Here is a 13,308-nt window from a genome sequence, read left to right as displayed (position 1 = left end):
CCCAGGGATGGCTCGTGACACCATACTGTTTAGGATTTTTGCATCTGTATTTATGAGGAATGTTGGTATATAATTTACTTCTTTGTAATTTTTTTCCTGATTTTTGTATCAGGGTCATACCAGTTTCATTAAATGAATTGGGAAATATCACCTGTTCTATTTCCTGGAAAATATTGGGTAAATTGTTTTTCATTCTTTAAAAATTTGGTAAAGGGGCGGGGGTTGTGGCTCAGTGGCAGAGCGCTTGCCTCGCACATGTGAGGCACTGGATTCGATCCTCAGCACCACATAAAAATGAATAAACAAAATAAAGATATTGCATCTGTCTATAACCAAAAAATATTTTTAAAAATTTTGGTAAAATTTTCTAGTAAAACCTGGAGGGTTTTTTTTTTTTGAGGGGAGTTTTTAAATTATAAATTTATTTAGGTCACAGTTATGGAACTATTCAATTATCTATTTCATATTGGATAAATTCTGGTAATTTGTGTTTTTTGAGATATTTGTCCATTTGATATATGTTAACAAATCTAAATGAGGAGAGTTGATTTTTATAGGGTTAGCATAGACAGGCACTGTTTCATTCCTGATATTGGTAGCATATGTTCCCCCACTTTTTTTCCTTAGTCATGTCTGCTGTGAAATCTGCTGCTAGTTTAATGGGGTTTCCATCAAATGTGACTTTTCTCTTGCAGTTTTTAGAAGTCTAACTAATATGCTATGGTGAGAACCTTGCTGAATCAAATCTATTTGGGATCCTTTGGGCCTTCTAGACCTGGATGTCCATATCTTTCCCACGATCAGGAAAGTTTTTAGCTAGTGTTTCATGGAATAAGTTTTCTATGGCTCTTCCCCCTTCTTAACTTCTAGGACCCTTGAAATTCAATAATCTTTTTCATTTAGTTGTTCTATAACTCTTGGAGGTTTTCTTCACTATTTTTATTTTTATGTCTGTCTGTCTGAGACATTTCAAAAGGCCTGTTTTTAAATTCAGGAATTCTTTCTTCTGCTTGATCTAGACTGTTGTTGAGACTCTCAACTGTAATTTTTTTTTACTTATTGAGTTCTTTAGTTACAAAATTTCTGTATGATTCTTTATCATGATCACTATTTGCTGAATTTCTTATTCATATCATGAATTGTTTTCCTAAATTTGTTTATTTTCTCTTGCATCTCCTTGAGTTTCTTAGAATAATTCTTTTGAATTCTTTAGCAGGCATTTTGTCAATATCTTTTTCTTTGGTGTCTGTTGCTAAAGAGTTGTTGCATCTTGTTACCTTGCTTTTTCTTATTTATTGTGTCCCTACATTAATATTTGTGCATCTGGTACATCAGTTGTTTCTACCAGTGTTATAAAGTGGCTATAAAATGACTTCCCTTAAAGTTGTGTCTAAGTGCATCAATTGGTAGGTTACATGGATGTTGATTGCATTCGGGTGCCATAGTGTATTCAACCTAAATGTTTTTCAGTTGTAATCAGTGTCTTTGGGCACTGGCAGCAGCAGTGGAGTGTTCAGTGCACAATCTCAGGCTCAAGCTTGGGCTGTGATAGTGGGCATGTGTGGTAAATGTGCCTGCAGGCCCAACAGTGGTACATGAGCTGACAGTAGCAGCAGGTAGTCAGGGATGGAGGTGGGGAACAGGTCTCAAGTCCCAGGGGCAAGTACCTGTGTTTATCAGGTCATGGGAGTGGCAGCCCTTACCAGGCACAGCCACCTTTCCTCTCTGGTGTAGCATACTGTGTGGGATGCTCTGGTCACAGTTGAGATTCTGGGTCTAGTTGGGTTCCTGGGACTGCAGCCTTTTGTGCAGTGTGGGGGAATGTTGGTGAGATTCTAAGAATGTGAATATGCAGAGATTCATAAGGCAGTATGTGGTTCCATTCTGAAAAAGGTGACACACTGTAACAGCCTGGGCTCTGGAAGTTTGTGAAGAGATGATGTGGGTTCCTTCCCAGAAGCGAAGCCACCCTGCATAATTCAGGTAGCTTCCTTAAGTGGACCTCAAACCCCTGATGACAGCCACAGTTTCTGTGGTGATGGGGCTTGGATAAGATTCTTCATCTACCCTTTCCCTGGATGTGAGGAGTACACCTAGCCAGGGAGCTGGGGTTGTGGTTGCTAGTGTGCCTTGTTCTTCTCTCAGCTGTCATCCCAGGTCTTCATATCTTCTGAGTTTCCCTTGCTGAGTTCCAGTGCTCTCCCTCAGCCACTCATCTTGAAATGCAGCTATTTGCCAGTTTAGATTCTTATTTGTTGAGGAGGAGGTGGGTGCTGAGCATCACTCTTTAGCTATCATGGAATCCTTCTTTATTTCTAACTCTTATTTCTGACAGTGAGAGTCATGGCTCCCAATTATTCAAAATTAATTTTCTGATTTGATCACTCTTCCCCTTTTGTGACCAAACTTCCATTGCTGCTGCTGTCCATCACCCACACGGATGCCTTTCTTATTCCCCCAGGGTCCAACACTGTACCAGGCAGCCCCTACACAGCTACACTCCTCACAGCTGATGGTTCTTAGTTCCTTTATTGCTCTGTAGATCTGTTTAGATGCTCCTTTCACCAACCTGAGCTGACAGAGAAATTCAGGAACCCCCTCTGTAAGGTTATCTTCCTCATAGTGCTAAAGTTCTGACTTTCTACAAACCAAGGATGCCCTCCTCATCCCACTGGATATGATATGCAATACTGATACGAACTTGGACCCTTGTGTGAACCCACCCTCCTTTTACCAGGTTTCCTTGATGGGCACTTCTCCTAGGCCAATGCCTTGCTCACATTCTTCCCCCCTCCCATTTACATATTTTATTTGGAAATGTTTACACAAGTACAGGGAAACTAAATTTTTGAGATAGTGGATGTTATTAGATTATCATCAGTTTATTATAAAAGACACATGGAAATTATTTACATGATGAAAGATTTCACCACTTCAGTGGAAAGGGCAGCTTCATAGGATGCCATTTCAACCGTGATTTGTTTCAGCCTATATACTTTCCAAGAATGTCACCATCTCTAAATAAGAAATAATCCCTGTCTTCTAGAACTGCTTTGGTGTCTCCATACTCTGGGGGAAGAACTTTATCTCCAACCTTCTTGCTAACTGGCTGAATCTCTCTACCCTTTCCTTTAGAGGCTGATCCCACAGTTACTACTGTTGCTTGCAATACTTTTCCTTGAGGTTTTTCTGGAGGCATAATGCCTCCTTTGGTTACTGTTTTGGCTGCATTCCTTTCGAACAATACTCTGTCAAAAAGTGGAAGAAACTTTCTAAATGCTTGTCTGGTCAGGACTCAAGTCACCGCAGCAGCTCAGACTCCACTTTGTTGCTCATCATTCTTGATGTCTCTACCGTGGTGAGTTCCCCCTACTCTCAGTGTACACCTATACTGTGCTGCCCAACCTAATAGCTTTTAGATTGATTGTTCAGGAAAGCGAAGAAAAAGGAAAGAAAAGAAGAAATACATTTTTTATTTTTAAAAAAGAGAGATACTATCTGTAGAAGAAAATACTCAGCCAAATCAGTAAAACATGCACTAACACTTTCACTCCAAACTCAAGAAAACTTATATGTAATCATCCAGTTGGCAAGAGACTACCTGTCTCCAGGAGATCTATGGCTGGTCTTGAGAGGCATGGCAGCTCTGGATGCCACATGATACCCTTATCCAAAAAGGCCCCAAAAGATCATCAACTGACATCCCATTCCTCACAGCCCACTCCCCAGAAATGGAAGATCCAGAGGTTCCAGTGTTGTTTAAACATGCACTCCTGAGAAAGAAAGTATAGAGAATGGAGGGAAGAAATACTCAAAGCATCAATGAGAGAATTTCCCACCATCAATGAAACAGTCTGAATGAGATTCTTCAGAATCATAGTTTAAGGACGCTTGACCGACCGCACCAAGATGACTGAAAACAGTTGAACTCAACATGTTCTGGCAAAAATCTCAACTGCTAAAGATGAAATAATGAAATATTTAAAGAGGAAATAAAAGCAACAGTTTCCCATCCAGGAATAAGTCAGATTGACACCCATGTTCTCAGTAGCAACAAGAGTTGCAAAGAGAGAGAGGAGAAACACCTTAAGTTTCCAAAGAAATATGATTTTTAGCACATAATTATTAACACCCTCAAATGTTATCCAAGTAGAAGGGCAAATTAAGAACTATTTTTTATGGTTTAAATATGAAGTGTCCCCCAAAAGCTCATATATGAGACAATGTAAAAATAGTTTAGAGGTGAAATGATTGGGTTATGAGAGCCTTAACCTAATCAGTGGATTAATTCCCTGATAGGGATTAACTGGGTGGTAGTTGTAGGTAGGTAGGGTGTGGTTGGAGGAGGTGGGTCCTGGAGGCATGCCCTTGGGGCATACATTTTGTTCTTGTTGAGGGCAGCTCTCTGTGCTTTCTGGTGCCGTTTCCTGAGCTGCCTTCCTCCACCACACTCTTCTGCCAAGATGTCCTACCTCACTTCATGCCCCAAGGAATGGAGCCGACCATCTATGGACTGAGAACTCTGAAACTCTGAACCCCTAAATGAACTTCTCCTCCTCTAATTGTGTAAAGAAAAACAAAAAGAGAGAGAAGCAAGCAAGGTGCAGGGGCAAAGTAAAAGGGGCTGCTGGCTGAGCTGTCAGCTTTATTTATATCCATAGGTTACATTAGGTCATTGACATCATTAGGAAATATTGCTCATTGTATAAAGTTACTGTTATAGAAGCAGGTTTAGGTGCAGTGACACTTTGGTGTTGACTAAGAGAGTTCCTTTATTCTCAGAAGCTGAGTTTCTGAGATCAAGGTTGAGGCTGATAAGACTCTAGTACAGAGCCTCCTCATGAAGGACACTACCATAACAGCTAGGCATTGAGCATGTATTAGTCATCTTATTAGTTCCAGGGAGAAACTGCAGAATAGTCCAAGTGTGGAAAACAGGGCGCCTGTTAACCCTCCTGAGTTTGCTCATCATAGGAACGCTGCCTGGTACATTTCCACAGCCAGAATCCTTATATAATCACTTGTCAAGCCTTTTGGTCACAGTGACAAAAAAACTGACTAGAACACATTTCTTATCTGTAAAAACCTGAAAAGTTTTCTATAGTTCCCGGAAATATATACTGGCTCAGTAAATAACGGTGAAAACCTCAGAAGGAAATGACACAAAAGGAAGACATGACTTAGTCCATTCATGCTGCTATAAGAAAATACTCCAAGCTGGGTCATTTATAAAGAATATTTCTTTTTTTAAAAAAAAAATATTCTTTTTAGTTGTTGATGGACCTTTATTTTATTCATTTATTTATATGTGGTGCAAAGAATCAAACTCAGTACCTCACACATGTGAGGCAAGTGCTCCCACCCCTGAGCCAAAACCTCAGCGCCCCCCCCCAACCTAACTCTTAATATTGCAATGGGAATCAAATTCGAGAATTTCATAGCACATACTGAGCAGAGAGGTCATAAAAATGTACTCTTTAGTCTAAGCAAGATTTTACTGTAAATTCATAAATTTACAGAATTTAACAGGAAGTCATAATACAAAATTTACAACAAATTTATGTAAATTTACTGTAAATTTACATAAATTTACTGTAATAAAGATGTTAACAATATGTGAGACTGTTATAGGAGTGAGTGGAGGAAAAGGAAGTGGAGTAAGGTTCTTACCTGATTCAGGATGAGATGAGAGACAATGATTTGTTCCAGAATTTAATAAGAAATCATAATACAAAATACACATATCAACATTGAAGTATATTGTAAAAATAAAATTAAATACATAATTTTAATATCAGAAATTATATTTTGGTTATTATGATAGATACCAACACAATGGTGGCTCAAGAAAAATGAGAAAATTAATTTTATCCTTGATATGATCTTAGTGTCCAAACTTTCCCATGCTTGTGATTGGACTGTTGTTCTCACAGTCTCAAAATGGCTACCAGAGTGCCTCCTATCTTGGGTACATTTCAGGAAATAAGAAGGTTAGAGGTTAAGGGCAAGAAGGTCATCCTGGCCCCAGGAAGCCTAGTTTTCCCAAAAGATGGCTCAGTGTCTTCTGTTGACATCTCATTGAGCAGTGAGAGTCGCTTGACATCCCTAGTGGCAAAATGGACTAATGAAGGTCATCTATTATTTTTTCTCCTGCTGCCTAATCTTGGCATATGCTACTCCAAATAACTATAGTTCCATTGATGAGAAAAATGGGAAAAATGGATGCTGGCTAGGTAACCAGCATCCTGCCTTAACTTCTCAAATAATAAATGGAATAAAATTTTGAAGAATTCTCAATCAGTCCAATAATAGGTAGGGAAAATGGTCAGGGAGCGGGGGTCCTAGGTGGGAAAGCAAAAAAAAAAGAAAAAAGAACACAATGTGGCATTGTCCAGACATAACAGAGATTGAAATGTATGTGAATTTTTAGTAGTTGTTTATTATGATAGAGATTTTCTTGGCTGCAAGCAGACACACCTGTGCTTTGTTAACAAAGGGAAAAGGGAGTTGAAAATAAAGCAATGGGTCAAAGATCCAGCGCGGAGACACTCCTACTTATGATAATGACATGATGATTGGGATGAATCTTTTGCTAAAGATAATGGGAAAAGCTGGTCAAGATGTTTAAAGTTTTTTTCTATTTGAAGGTATCGAAAAGAAACAGTATATTAAAAAATCACTAGGCCATGATCCAAAGGAAGAAAGAAATCCTGAGCTGCAAGCCTGGCATTTGGGGTTGCATCATCCAACAGATGCTTCCAGCATCTTCCCTGTCCTAGGTGTGCCTCCCAACACTTCCCCTGTCCTCCACCTTAACGACCATCATCCCACTGCTACACACTGACACTCTGAGCCTGAAGGCCTCTGCCATTCCCCACACTCCCCCTACAGCCCCACACCAGCCTTGCACATTCTCACCTGCACATTCCACATGCGCTTCTCAGTGACCCCTGGGGCAGTTGCTCTGAGGAGACCAGGACTTTAGGTTATCCCCTAGGCCCTTGTGCTCAGAATGACCTTGCTGCACCAGGTGGGGCTTCAGGGGCCAGCAGTAGGCAGAGATGAAGCCCTACTTCTATACTGGCCTCCATGACTCACTGAAATCCTGAGTGTGACCTTGGGGCCATCAAGGGCAAAGAAAGGCGCAGAACAAAGATATTTGAGACTGGGATGAGGCCTTGGGGTTTTCTGGCCTGCATGTATCCTGATCTCCCAGGAGGCTGAAAAAATGATCGCTCTGAAGCTAGGCCAGACATAAGGTATTTAGCCACAGTGAGGGAGTGGAGCCTGACCCCCATCCCCAATTCCACTGTCCTCATCAAAGATAATCCGAGCTCAATTTTTATTCTGTGTTTCTTCCTAATCCTCACGCTCCCCCTTTTAAAAGTTTATAAATTCTAAACTTTTATAACTTTATTGGCTTTATAACACATGAACACAAACAGAGAGAGGGATCATACTGTTCTTTAATTCGATTTGTTTCGCTTGTTGTTCGCATGTTGTTGGATAACTTGAATCTATGTTCCCAGGTCATGGTCATTCATATTTGGTTCAGAATAAACCATTTTCTTTTCTTTTTTTTTTTGGTACCAGGGATTGAACTCAGGGGTTCCTGAGCCACATCCCTAGCCCTACTTTGTATTTTATTTACAGACAGGGTCTCACTGAGTTGCTTAGCGCCTTGCTGTTGCTGAGGCTGGCTTTGAACTTGCGATTCTCCTGTCTCAGCCTCCTGAGCCTCTGGGATTACAGGTGTGGGCCACCACTTGGAGCTTCAGAATAAACTATTTTCTAATTTCCTCAAAGCAAAGTTGTTATTTTATGTCAAATGAGACATCTGGTTTCATTTTTTATTTGTGAGTACTTGGGAATGGAACTGTAGAGTTTAGGGAATACATATTTAACTTTTTTAGAAGCTACCAAACCATTTTGCACATTGGTTCTGCTGTTCCATACCTTCTACCAGCAGGATGGAAGAATTGCTGCTGCTCTGGGTCCCCACCAAGATCATTGCTGTCTGTGTTTCTTATTTTACCTATTCTCTAGGATGTCTAGGGGAACCTCATTTGATTTCACTTTCAGTTATCTCATAACTAACAATGGTGGGCATCTTTTCATGTGCTTCTGAGCCATTTGTGAATCTCCTCTTGTAAAGCACCCATTAACTATTTTGTCACAAACTCTTTTGCTTCATTTTTTTTGTTTCCATTATATGACTTAAATGAAATCCATGTTTTGAATTCCTTATTGATGTATATTTAAATTGTCTCAATTTTTTCCAACCAGACCACAATGATAACTTTGTACACATTTATGTCAATGAACCAAAATTTCCATGCCATGCCTTTGCAACCAAATTTTAGGTGTCTCTGCAGGAAAGAATAGACACTTTCACTAAAAAGGGCCCAACTATTGGAAGCCCCTGGTACATGCATCATAGGTGCTCTTATGACATCAATGCTCTCTCCCCTCCTCCACTGTGGCAGAAGGAATGCAGACCTGAGTGTGATGAAACCATCTAGCCCCTAACCATGGGCAATTTAGAGGATCACAGACCTGAGGGAATTTGAATTATCTATCTCCAAATCATGGGCAATAAACTTTGTGTAAGATATAACCAGTTCACCCAAGTTGCAGGGAGGGGAAGGTGGATTTCCACAGTTAATCAGGATACTAGCCTTATGTCTAGGGATACTGGGATAATGAGGAAATTGAATATGTGGTAGAATCAACACCCTATTGTACACAAAGAACAGCCTGCCCACACCTCTCCCTTTTAACTGTTTACAGAAGGATGGCAACCCTTGTGAAATTGTAATTGTAAATGTTGAGCAGATCTCACCACAGAAAAAGGAAGAGGCAGAGGCAGAGGAAATAACACCAGAGGTAGGTGGTATAGACTTCAATACTGAGGTGACTTATGACCTTCCACATCTCTAACCCATGTCACCCAGAAGTGGTGTTTATCGTTTTGAAGTTCATTGCAGAAGGTGATCATGGAATTTATCCACCCAGGATATATTTGGGAGTGGAAGGTGGTACTCTTATGTATTATTCAGAACAAACATTAGAAACCCCAAATGTCCGGGTCAACACAAAGAGTTGCCCCATTATCCAAAGCTGGAATGAATAGGAATTGAGTCTTCTTCTCCAGTTGTTAGCAACCTGAGAAAGGCCAATGACTGAGGCAAGCTGACTTGGTTGTGGGGGGAGGAGAAACCCCAAAGAGTGTGAGAACCCGACCATGCAAACTTGAAAAGTGGGGCTCTGAGGGCTGTGTTTGGGGAATGCAAGGCCAGAGGGAATCCCCACACAACCTGGAGTTGTGTGGGAGTGTGTGCATGAGCACATGTGTGCGTGCGTGTGTGTGTTTGTGTGTGTGTGTCTGTGTTAACTGAAGACCTATGTGTGGTAACCAAGAGAAATGAAAGTGAGAAATAAATGAGAGAGACCCCAAACTGTGTAGTGCAAGGAAACTTTTAATATGAGGAGCTAGCAGAAAGAGGAACAGGTTGTGGATCGAGGTGAAACCAGGGAAGAGAGGGAAGGGCAAGAAAAGAATGCCACTTCCCCAGCAGGTCAGAGGGTATGAAGGGGAGGTGACAGGCCCAGGTAGATGGTCAGGCTCAAGTGGATCCTGTGGATCATAAGGTTCTTGCTCCAGGACCAAGGCAAACCAGCTGATGTAACAATGGGCAGGGGAACCCCCATACTATAGATGGCTACTTTGAGCCTCAGAGGTCAAGATGAATGTATATGTGCATTAACTGACATGGTAGAGAGAGGCAGGCAGAGGAGGACACTTGCTTGAATTTCTATGCCCAGGTATTGCTCTGTCCAGTGCTCATTAATTTCAGAGGAAGAGGAGATTGTTGATTGACAGAGGATCAGAAGCCCTTCCTGGCACATTCTTGGCTTGAGGTTGTTGGGGAACATGTCCTAAGTGTCATTTCTTTACTTTGTATCTCCCACTCCCTCACAAAATGAAGGAACCTTCTGACTCTACACTAGCAGCCACAAAGATCCAGGCTTGGTGGCGGGGCACCCTGGTACGACGCACGTTGCTACATGCTGCCCTGAGAGTTTGGATCATTCAGTGCTGGTGGAGGAAGATACTGGCCAAGCTGCTGGAGAGGAGACGGCGGACGATGCTGGAGTTGAATACACGGCAAATCTGGGCCTGTGTCAAGCTGCAGGCCTGTGTTCGAATGTGGCTCATCAGACTGCGATACTGTCGTGTGCTCAATGCTGTCCGGGTCATCCAGATCTGCTGGCGCTGGCATAGTTGCCACACCCGTGGCTTTTTCCGGGGAAATTACGAGATCACAGAAAATGAGCTAAAACTTCAGATTGACATTTTTCTGGGATCACAGATTTGTCGGATCACCGATTCCATCCCCTTCCCAATAAAGAACTGACCAGGTCTGCTCCAAATATGTGTCAGTAGATCTTTGTTAGACAAGCTCCTGGAGGTCTGCATCTCAGCAAAGAGCCAGGAAAATGATGGAAGGTACAAAGCATCTTACATGATTACTTGGGGGAATCAGCAGGGTGTGTCTGGGGTGCTGGAGTCATAAGGGGGTGAGAGCCCATGCTGGAGGAGAAGAATCTGAGATCCATCAGCAAGGTCTGCCATAGGTGGGAGGGTTGGGGTTGCAGGGTGGCCAAGGAGATCAGCTCCAGGGAGATTCCTTCACTGTGGTCTATGCAAATGACACCCTTATAGTTGTACAATGTGGGGGCCTCCACCATCCTTTGCCCTTCATTCTCCAATACCTTCCCACTCAGTTTAGAATAAGTTTCAAAAGCCCTCCCTGTGGTCCATGTGACCTGGCATGTTCTGGTTCTAACCATTGCACCCTCTGCCGACATCCTCCTCCAATGCTCTGCTATCCATCAAACACCCCAAGCAGAAGATCCCAAGTGTGTCCCATCTCAGAACTTTGCACTTGCCACCTGCAACCCTACGGTGTCCCCAAAGAAGTTTCCAAAGAGTCACACCCAGGTTCACCTCTTGACTTTTGACTGACTGTAGGGTGACATCAGACTGTCAGGTCAACTCTAAGTCACCTTGACCCATGCTGACTGGTTCTAATTGGATTCTTAACCACACATTCGCATAGATTTTATGGTTAGGAGGAACTATCCGTATCTCCCAGAGTTTCAGGATCTGGTAACAAAAGTCTCCTTCAGGGTAACTTGGGTTCATCTTATCAACATTTTTGGGGCCTGCATTTCTCCTGCAGTGAACAACAGGTAGTTTGCTGAGGAATGTCACATATCATGTCCACTGAGGCCAGGCAGGGCTGCAAGTAAATTGCTTCTGGAAAAAAGAAAGCATGTGGGCCCATTTTATAGGATTATTTTTTAGAAGAGTGGGCCTATTTTATAGAATTATTCTCTTAACTTTATATTCATACCTTCCTCATCTGTCTGTTCCCTAACAGGGCCAGGACCAGGCAGAGGGCCCAACGTTGAGTGGTTCTGACTCTTCTAACTAGCCAGTCCTAAGCTGTTTGCTCAGCCTGACTTACCTTTTCATGGAAACACCAACCAGAATAGGCCTGAGCTTTCTCCTCATTCCATTTGCTGCCATCTCACAAAATCTGGAGCTCCTCCTCCTGAAACATTTTGGATACACAGTGACTCTCTCCATAGGATATGCTAGTGCAATAAACTGTTTGTTGAGCTGCTTCTGTGTCTTCTCTAATGGTTCACTGACCATACCTGGATCTGTGTCTGTGTTTGTGTGTGTGTTTATGTGTGTTTGTGTGTTTGTGTGTGTGTGTGTGTGTCTGTCTGTCTGTCTGCTTATACCTTGTAATGTGATATTTCCCTATAATTCCCTCTTTATGTTCCTCAGTATTTTTTTCTTGGTCTTTGCCTCCCTCCATGCACATTTTTTTTCTTTGTTCTTTTTTAGATATTCATGACAGTAGAGTGTATTTTGACATATTTTACATACATGGAGTATAACTTATTCTAATTAGAATCCCATTCTTGTAGATGTACATGATGTTGGAATTCACTGTGGTGTATTTATATATGAGCATAGGAAAATTATGTCAGATTCATTCCACTGTCTTTCCTATGCCCATCCCCCTTCGTTCCCTTCATTCCCCTTTATCTACTCCCCTGAACTTCTATTCCTCCCTTGCCCCTTGTTGAATGTTAGCATCTGCATATCACAGAGAACATTCAGCCTTTGGTTGTTGTTGTTGTTGTTGTTGAGATTAACTTATTTCACTTAGTGAGATAGTCTCCAGATCCATCCATTTGCCAGCAAAAGTCATAAAGTCATTCTTTTTTTTGTGGCTGACTAATATGCCATTGTGTGTATATTCCACATTTTCTTTATCCATCTATTGAAGGGCACCTAGGTGGGTTCCATGGCTTAGCTATTGTGAATTGAGCTGCTGTGAACATTGATGTGGCTGCCTCACTGTATGCTGATTTTAAGTCCTTTGGGTATAAAATGAGGAGTGGAATCACTGAGGCAAATGGTGGTTCCATTCCTAGTTTTTGAGGAATCTCCATACTGCTTTCCCAGAGTGGCTGCAGCAATTTGCAGTCTCACCAGCAATGCATTTCCCCAAATCCTCACCAACATTTGTTGTTTTTTATATTCTTGACAATTGCTATTCTGACTGATGTGAGATAAAATCTCAGTGCAGTTTTTATTTTAAATATTTTATTAGTTGTTGTTGGCCATTTATTTATGTATGTATGTATGTATGTATGTGGTGCTGAGAATCGAACCCAGTGCCTCACACATGCTAGGCAAGTGCTCTACCACTGAGGCACAACCCCAGCCGCCCTTAGTGTAGTTTTAATTTGCATTTCTCTAATTGCTAGACATGTTGAACATTTTTTTTCATACATTTTTTGACCATTCAATTTCTTCTTCTGTGAAGTGTCTGTTCAGTGCCTTTGCCCATTTATTGATTGGGTTATATGTGGGGTTTTTTTTTTTTTTTTTGGTAAGTTTTTTGAGTTCTTTATATATCCTGGTGATTAATGCTCTCTCTGAGATACAGGGTGGCAAAAATTTTCTCCCATTTTGTAGGCTCTCTCTTCATGTTCTTGATTGTTTTCTTTGCTGTGAAGAAGCTTTTTTTAGTTAGATACAGTCCCATTTATTGATTCTTGATTCTACTTCTTGGGCTTTAGGAGTCTTTTGACAGCATATTTTATAAATATGGTCACCTGATGGCTTCAGGGATGAGCACCTGACCTAGGCCAGGCCAATGAGAGTCAATCCTGGTGCTGTGATGGAATTACTGGGTTTGCCAACTGCAAGGATTACAG

General features: G+C 41.5%; 1 long non-coding RNA gene and 1 pseudogene across 1 annotated transcript; one reads left to right on the top strand and one right to left on the bottom strand.

The window, feature by feature from the left end:
- Positions 1-2,983: 2,983 nt before the first annotated feature.
- Positions 2,984-8,011, bottom strand: LOC114091438 (10 kDa heat shock protein, mitochondrial pseudogene; annotated as a pseudogene).
- Positions 8,012-8,796: 785 nt separating this feature from the next.
- LOC114091504 (uncharacterized) lies at positions 8,797-10,434 on the top strand. The gene is made up of 2 exons (XR_003582504.2): positions 8,797-8,886; positions 9,990-10,434. It is a non-coding gene; the product is annotated as an uncharacterized lncRNA (long non-coding RNA).
- Positions 10,435-13,308: the final 2,874 nt, after the last annotated feature.

This window comes from Marmota flaviventris, chromosome 8, assembly GCF_047511675.1.
Source record: "Marmota flaviventris isolate mMarFla1 chromosome 8, mMarFla1.hap1, whole genome shotgun sequence".
Lineage (NCBI taxonomy): Eukaryota > Metazoa > Chordata > Mammalia > Rodentia > Sciuridae > Marmota > Marmota flaviventris.
This window is presented reverse-complemented; position numbering and strand designations above follow the sequence as displayed.